Source organism: Natator depressus, chromosome 3 (assembly GCF_965152275.1).
Source record: "Natator depressus isolate rNatDep1 chromosome 3, rNatDep2.hap1, whole genome shotgun sequence".
Lineage (NCBI taxonomy): Eukaryota > Metazoa > Chordata > Testudines > Cheloniidae > Natator > Natator depressus.
This window is the reverse complement of record NC_134236.1, coordinates 124,011,858-124,020,896: the sequence shown is the minus strand read 5'-3', so window position 1 is coordinate 124,020,896 and position 9,039 is coordinate 124,011,858.

The following is a 9,039-nucleotide window of genomic DNA, read 5'->3' as shown; positions in this document are numbered from 1 at the left end:
ACACCACTGTCAAGTAGGGAAGTTCTGTTACCCCCCCTTTTACAGATGGGGAACTGAAGCACAGAGAGACTAATGCCCCTGCCCACAAAGCGACTTAGGCCTTGTAAGTGTAACCCTTCTGCCCATCAGAGTTGGCAGCAACAAGGGCCGGGTTCAATATCTAGGGGATCCATTCCAATAACACAATGCAAACCGGCTCGAGCCCCCACCCAGTGACCTGGGACAAATATATACCACCCCCGCTGGGCGCCTCCAAGAGGCAATACTTCCCCTCTCGCAAGCACCTAGTCTGAGTGTAGCAAAAAGCCTTTTAATAACAGAGAGAAACAATGTGGCACTATGTTGGGGAAACACCACCAACAGGATTCATAACACAACCCATGAGCAAAAAACCCACCCCAAGCAAATTGGGGCATGCCGTTTCCCTTTGGTTCTTGAGTCCAGCAACCCCAAATCACCCAAAGTCCCAAAAGTCCAATGACCCAAAAGTCTCTGTCCCTGGTCAGGGCAGCCCCAAAGTTCAAAAGTTTATCTGCAGAGCTTTACCTCCCAACCTGGGTGGAGATGGGGGCGGAGGTAAAAGGCACCTTACATGATCTGAAGCTGACCGCCCCACAGCTCCATAGGCCTTCACTCCATTCCGCTCTACTCCACTCCACCAGCCACCCCACGAACTGCTTCACTCGACTCCGCGGCCCACAAGCAGCTCCCGCCGTCCCACGAACTGCTCCGCGTCCCACGAACTGCTCCACCAGCCTGTCCACAAGGCACTCCAGCCGTCCTGCAAACTTCTCCACAATATATCTTCAGGCTCCCCCATTACTTAACACAACGCTCAGTGATTTCAGCTCTTAGTCAGCTCAGCTCTTTGGTGAATTCAGCTTGTAGTAGGGGAGCCTCAGTGCTGGTGCACCATTAGCCCAAAGCGAGCTCAGCAGCCTGTAACTAGACTCCTAATGAAATCAAAATTAGCTCTGATATTCCACAGTGGAGAGAGGAGGAAGTACAATTAGCATGTAAGGCCCTCACCAAGGGGCCCATGCCACCAAGTATTAATACTTGTCCCCAACCTCTCTCAATTCACAGAGTTTTGGAACCCATGACCCTTGCCTAGCGAGTGCTACTTTGTTGATGGTGAGTCCCTCCATCATAACAAAAGGCCAAGTACAGTTCCACTGTCTTTGATTCCCATAATCAGGGTAATAACAATTTATTCTTCCTGCCCCAATAACAGAGACACTGGGGATCCCACAGCAGCCAAAGTGACTATTTGGGCAGCTATGGCCTCATTCTAGGCAGGGTGGGTGTGCCTATGCAAATGAGATCAGCCCCTGAAGTTCTTTTCCACAACTTGCCACACCTCACCACCAGATGTCAGGGTGGAGCTCATCCTGACACTGCTTTCATAAGGCTGAGTGTTGCAATGCCTAACTTTTAGGCACTTAGAAAATCACAGGAACAACAGTGATCCACAAAGCCTGCATTAGGTATTTAGGCTCCCCATACAATGAATGGTGACAGATAGGTGCCTAAGAATGGGATCTACAAAAGGCAGTAGGCTAGACAGGGAACTACCTAAGTTAGACAATATGAGATGATGACAAAGCCCCTCCCTTATCTCAGAGAGACCTCTATCTCTGTTAGCCATCCACAACTGGGAATTCCTCCCCTGGGGTCAGGTGGCTTACTCATTTCTTGCAAGAATGAGTGAGGCTCCTTCCACAAGAAGTGGTGTGTCCACCATCACCACATAACTTATAACCTTTAGTCCAGTAGTTAGAGCACTCCCGGGGAGATCCAGGTTCAATTCCCCACTCTGCTTGAAGGAGAGACAAGATTTCAACAAGGGTCTTCTCACCTCCCAGCAGGCTGCCAAAACCACTGAGCTATGGGGTAATCTGCTGTGGGACCTCCCCCCGCCTCAGTCTCTCCTGTTGAAGCCATTTCACTTTAGCTAAATACTTAAGAGTCAATGGGCCAGAAAGAGAGCAAGAGAATGACTCAGTTGCCTGACATTTAGGGTACCCCCCTGGGAGACCCAGGGTTCAGTTCCCCTGCTCCAATGACTTATCATTTAAACAGAGTGTAACAGCTTTAACAGGAGACACAGAGGGAGCGCCACAACAGAAATCCCATAGCTCTGTGCTTAGGGGACTCATCTGGGAAGTGGGAGACCCCTGTTCAAATCCTCTCTCTCCCTCAGACAGCGGGGGCAATTGAAGCTGGGTCATCTAATCCCAATAAGTGCTCTAACCACGGGACTAGAAGTTATAAGGATCATGACCAGAGGGTCCTCTTCCTCCATTTGGATCAGTAGGTGGTCTCTGAGCACACCTACCTGATCAGGCCCCACTTTAGATAGACATCTGCCTATCTATCTTCCTCTGGATTGTGAATCATACTGAGGCTTAGGTGGGAGATAAGTGTTTGGCCATCTACAGTGAGGCCAGGGCTGGCCTTAGGGGTGGGTGACCTGGGCAACCAGCCAGGGCGCCATGGTGGTGGGGGCACTGTGGTCAAGAGGCAAAAGCCGGCTACAGACCTGGCCTCCCACTCCGCCCCCAGACCTGCCCTTCACCGTGCTTCAGTTGGACAACACCAGAGGCCCCACAACACAGATGGGACACCAAGCAGGACCACTATTGCCAAAGCAGAGCTGGGGGCATTCTGGGAAGGGGGAGGGCGCTTCCCCTGACCCAGGCCGGCACCAGCTGCTGGCCCTTCTGCAGCACAACCTCCAACTGCATGGCACACACAGGGATGATGCTTTTGTGCTCTCGCTAGAGCCCCTCCCACCAGAGGGGGATCATTAAAAGCCAGGCACTGCCAGCAAAGTGCTATCCTCCTCTTCCCTCCCGCCTCCTTCCCCCATCCAGCCACCTCTCCCTTCCACTCCCACCCCCTCCTCCTTTCTGCCCCTTCTTCCCACCCTTCCTCAACTCGCCTTCCTGCTCCTACCCCCGGGGTTCCCAAAGGGCGGGAGTAGGGGGCTGTCACACAAGAACAAGGGACGCTGGCCAAGAGGGCATGGGAACCGAGGAAAGCTGCACGATGAGGTAGGATGAGGAGGTTCCTTCCACAGCAATGGGGGGAAGACAGCAAGGATGGGGGGCATTCGGGGGGGAGCCCAGGGAGGAAGCGAGGGCCAAGGGTAATGGTGTGGGGGGAAGGGGAAACAGTGAGGGCCATGGGCAGTGGAGGGGCAGGGGGGGCAGCGAGGGTCAGGGGCACCAAAATCCAATTTTGTCCAGGGTGCCATTTTCCCTAAGGCTAGCCGTGAATGAGGCCCTAGTGTGCACGCCCAGAGGCAGGAACACAGGCACTGAGGGAACTTTTACCTTGAAAACATAGGTGTGAGTGCTTACAGAGGCCTACCAGGGTTAGGCGCGTGTTTTGTGGATCACAGAATGTAATACTGGGATTTAGGCACCTAACTCTGGGGCTTAGGTGCTTTAGTACCTTTGTGGATGTGGGCCTAAGTGACTTGCCCAAAGTCACACATTAAGCCTGTGGCAAAGCAGTGACTTGAATCCTGGTCTCTCAAGTCCTAGGCTGATGCCCTAACAGCAGAACCATCCTTGCCCTCTAGTTTAGCGGTTCTCAAACTTCATTGCACAGCGACCCCCTCTGACAACAAAAATTACTACACTACCCTAGAATGGGGAACCGAAGCCTGAGCCCACCCAAGCACTGTTGGACTGGGTGGGAGGGCCAAAGCCAAAGGGCATCAGCCCCAGGCTGTGGCCTATAACTTAAGCCCTGCCGTCCACAGCTTCAACCCTGGGTGGTGGGGCTTGGGCTTTGGCCCTGGGCCCCAGCAAGTCTAACATCAGCCCTGCTGACCCCTTTAAAATGGGGTTCCAACCCATAGTTTGAGAACCGCTGCTCTTGTTCTAAAACTCTAGTATAGATGAGGCAATGTATATTTCTAACGTGCTTGCTGGTCAAATTAAAAGCCCACTTATAAATCCTAGTCTAGACATTTAAATGTAGACAAAAATGTATAACAGTTGAACTTGTGTGTTCTATTATTTGATGGATGTGTTTATATTTAATATAAAGTCGTTGCCTGATAGTGATATTCTATTCAATTATTAGTTTTTCTTTTGTTTGGTTAAGTTTATGGGAAAAGTTGTTTGGATGCCTTTGATTTCCTTTACCCTTAGCAATTGGGATTCAAACTCCAGAGAGATCTGCGCCCCTCTGCATCTCCCACAACACAGTGTCCCATCCAGCGCTCTGCATGGCCCTACCCCACCATGCTATATCTCCTATTGTTTCCCCCTGTCCTCTGTGTCTCCTGGATCAATTTTGTCAGTGTTCCATTCTCCAGAAGTTCAGCTCTACAGAACGCTGCAATGAGGCACCAGGTCAGGATGCACATGCAGACCCCTGACGTATATGCACGCTATAAAAAAGGTGATTTTTTTACAACATTAAACAGGTGGTAAAATCCTAGGGTGGCCAACACAGTTTGTAGTTGTCTCACATTTTCATAGATTGAGGTGAACAGTTTACTCCAACTTGTGAATATGTGGGACAGCTACAAACTGCCACACTAGGATTTTACTAAATTTTAGCAAATATATAGTGAAAGAAAGTGGTTACTCACCTGTAACTGGAGGTTCTTTGAGAAGTGCTGGCCCTATCTGTTTCCGCATCTGGGTATGTAGGCACACCATGTGCCAGAGTCCAGAGACTTTAGTAAGTGGTGCCCATTGGTCTGCACACGCGCAGTTGTTTTCCTTGTACTCTGAACCAAGAGTATAAGGGGTGCCTCTTCAGTTCCTTCTCCTACCGCAAATCCAGTATGATCTGTGGCCGAGAGCATAGAGGATGGTTAGTGGAATACAGGTCGGGACCACACAGCTTGAAGAACCTCCAGTTATAGGTAAATACCTTCCATTTATTCTTTGAGTGATAGTCCTTATGTGTATTCCACACATGGAAGATTCGCAAACAGTAAACAGGAGGTGGATGCGAGGACACAGACCTGCTGGCTGACTGTAATACTGCTGTTCCCACAGCTCCTTCTGTAGTGAAAGACTGGACCAAAGCTGAATGTCTTGTGAAGGTGTGTAAGGGGCTATAGGTCCCTGCTCTACATATCTCTAGTAAGGGTACATCTCACAAAGATGCAGCAGAAGTTGCTTGCACTCTAATAAAATAGGCCCTCACCACCACTGGGGAGAGGGAATCTGAGCTAGTTGGTAACCGTGCAAAATACAGCCAGACATCCATTTAGAAAGCCTTGTGCAGATTTAGCTTGATCCCTTGATCTCTCTGCTATGGTAACAAAAAGTCAAGGTGTCTTTATGATTACTTCTGTTCTTTGTAGGTAAAAGACCACTGCTCTTCAGATATCCAGAGCAGTGGTTTTCAATCTGGAGTCTGCAGACTAGGTCTAGGATTTCTAAAGGGGTCTGCAACTCCATTTGAAAATTTTTAGGGGTCCACAAATGAAAAAAAGTTGAAAACCACTGATTTAGAGAATGAAGACTTCTCTCTTCATCAGAGGCATGCAGTTTGGGGGAAAATATCAGTAAGTGGATGGCTTAACTTGTAAAACTCTGAAATTGTTTTAGGGATGAATTTTGAGTAGGATCAAAGAGACTTTTTCTTTATGAAAGGTAGTATATATCACAGTTACTCAAATGCGGCCACCAGGGGTTTTCCCTGTGGCCATGACACTTTCTTGGGCGGTGATGGCAGGGGGTGGCAAAGCATCAGCCCCCTCCTCCTTCCTCCCTGTTGCTCCTGGATGCGCCACTCTGTACATCTCCGGAGAAAGGTGGGGCACAATGCTGAAGGAGCAAGGTGAGTTCTCTACCTGGGAGGGGGGACAGGGGCTTAGCTGGGCTCAGACTTCAGGCCTGGGGTGGTTGTGCGGCGGAGACTTAGGGAGCCTGGCTGCAGACTAGGGCTCCAGCCACTGGGCTTCAAACTCCAAACCCTGGTCATGCGGCGGCAGGCTCCGATTGCAGGGTCTGGCCATGTGGTGCTGACCCCCAATCCTGCTAGCAGCAGCTAGCCCCAGGCACTGACCCACATCTGTGTGCTCCAATCCCAGCCCTCATCAATGACCATGAGCTCTAGCAGCTGCCGGCCCTGGGCTCCAGTGGCTACTGCCTCTGGATGCCAAACCCTAGACGTTGCTGTGTGGCAGCAGGTGCAGACCCCAAGTGCCAGCATCAAACCCTGGTGGCAGTCAAACCCCAGCTGCACACTCCGACCCCCAACCCTGGCCACTGACCCCGAGCACTGCTCCGCGATGTCGACCCTGGGTTCCAGCAGGTGCTGGCCATGGGCGCTGATCCCCAGCCCTGGTCACGCAACGGGTGCCAATTGCAGACTCCAGCAGGTGCTGGCCCAGGACAATGACTTCTAGCCCCGTATGTGCAGCAGCAGGCATGGATCCCAAGCACTGACCTCTGGCCCTGGTCACACAAAAGCAGGTGCCAGCTCTGGGTACCAACCCCCAGCTGCATGGCAGTGGGTGCTGATCTTCGGCCCTGGCCACGCAACTGCAAGCACCAACTCAGCCCCAGGCGCCAACCCACACCTCTGATCACACCGTAGCAGGGCCCTCCATACATCGCCCCTTGCCTGTGCTGCCTCCCATCCATCCATCCTCCCTGGCCCCTGCTGCCTCACCCTCTACCCCTGCATCCAGGACTTATTTTGTCAAGGCTTGCTGTGAAAAGTGATATTAAACAAACATACAAATATCACTCTTCACAGCATTATTTTTATTAAGTCTGAAAAAAAAACTCCTACATAAATAAATTACAACAATCTGGATGCGTATACATGCATATTTATTTGTTTTTCCTAAAGTTAAGTATTTTAGGAAAAATTGTCAGTGAGGCCACAAGCAAGAGTTGGTTGCTGCACTTTGAGGCCACCAAAAATGTGTTGTGACAACTCCGGTATATATGGTGGGTCTGCCATGAGTGCTTCCAGCTCATTGACTCTTCTAGTTGATGTGTTAGCAACTAGGAAGGCAACTTTCATTGAGAGATGGGACTTAGAGCATGTGGATAAAGGTTCAAATGGAGGTATGGAGAGAGATGAAAGAATGAAGTTGAGATCCCATTGAAGTGTTGGGTTCACCAGTGATGGGAAGATGATAAGAAGCCTCTTCAGGAATTTAGTCATTGTGGGATGAGTAAAAATGGTGTGGTTATCGAGTACTGCTAAATGAACCCATAGGAAACTAATAGAGAGATCTTACCAGTAAATAGATACTCTAGAACAGGGAACCCACTAGACTTTGGAGATAACTGGTGGTGGTGTGTCCAAGAGGAGAAACACTTCCACTTAGCTGAATAGTATCTCCTGGTAGAATCCTTTCTACTTTGTTGAAGATGGATTTAACCACTTTGTATGCAGTCCTGATCACCCTATCCCAAAAGAGATACATTAGAATTGGAAAAGGTGCAGAGAAGGGTAACCAAAATTATGAGAAGGTATTGAACAGCTTCTGCGTGATGAGAGATTAAAAAGACTGGGACTTTTCATCTTGGAAAAGAGACAACTAAGAAACGATGTGTTAGGAGGTCTGTAAAATCTTGAACCAGGCTTTGAATTCTTAGCCTCATCTCCAGATCTTGTATTCAGAGGGGCACTGCCTGATGATTTCCCTGTACATTGACCTCAATATCCCTAGCCCAGATTTGATTGAGGTCTCATGGTCTTCTCCATCAGATGTTTTCTAAGCTTTAGCTCTTGACCTTGATGTGTTCTGGGAGGGAATGATGCACTTTGCTGAGATGTGAGCCTCACCTAAGCAGGGAAGACAGCTTTGGGGGTTGCTGCTCATTGAAAAGGAGCAGGTGCAGAAAACACAATTCTTGAATCCCAGGAATCTAGGCATAACCCAAGTTTGCCAGGGAGAGTTTCTCTGGGGCAGGGATAAACAACTAACCAACTACACTAGTAATTAAAATTAAAAGAGTAAACCACTAAAACTATTTACAGTTGATGGAAGATGCTGTGGACACAAGATTCTGACTCTGGCCATGTGGCGATAAGAAGGAACCAGAGAGGCACCACTCGGCACTGTCCCTTACGTCCTTAGTTCAGAGCATGAGGAGAACAACTGTGCACGTGCAGACTGACAAACTTACTAAAAATCTCTGGACTCAGGCATATGTTGTGCAAGCTTACAAGAAGTAGAAGTTTGGACAAATGACTAGGGCGGAATATAAAAATAATTGCTCAGGCATGGAGGAGCAAAATCAAGAAGGCCAAATCACACTTGGAGTTGCAGCTAGCAAGGGATGTTAAGAGTAACAAGAAGGGGTTCTTCAGGTATGTTAGCAACAAGAAGGTGGTCAAGGAAAGTGTGCGGGCCCCTTATTGAATGAGGGAGGCAACCTAGTGGCAGAGGATATGGAAAAAGCTAATGTACTCAGTGCTTTTTTTGCCTCTGTCTTCACGAACAAGGTCAGCTCCCAGACTACTGCACTGGGCAGCACAGCATGGGGAGGGGGTGACCAGCCCTCTGTGGAGAAAGAAGTGGTTCGGGACTATTTAGAAAAGCTGGATGAAAACAAGTCCATGGGGCCGAATGTGCTGCATCCGAGGAGGGTAAAGGAGTTGGCTGATGTGATTGCAGAGCCATTGGCCATTATCTTTGGAAAACTTGTGGCGATTGGGGGAGGTCCTGGATGACTGGAAAAAGGCTAATGTAGTGCCCATCTTTAAAAAAGGGAAGGACGACGATCTGGCGAACTACAGGCCAGTCAGCCTCACCTCAGTCCCTGGAAAAATCAAGGCATCAATTCTGAAGCACTTAGAGGAAAGTGATCAGGAACAGTCCGCTTGGATTCACCAAGGGCAAGTCATGCCTGACTAACCCAATTGCCTTCTATGATGAGATAACTGGCTCTGTGGATGAGGGGAAAGCAGTGGACGTGTTATTCCTTGACTTTAGCAAAGCTTTTGACATGGTCTCCCATGGTATTCTTGCAAGCAAGTTAAAGTAGTATGGGCTGGATGAAAAGACTATAAGGTGGATAGAAAGCTGGCTAGATT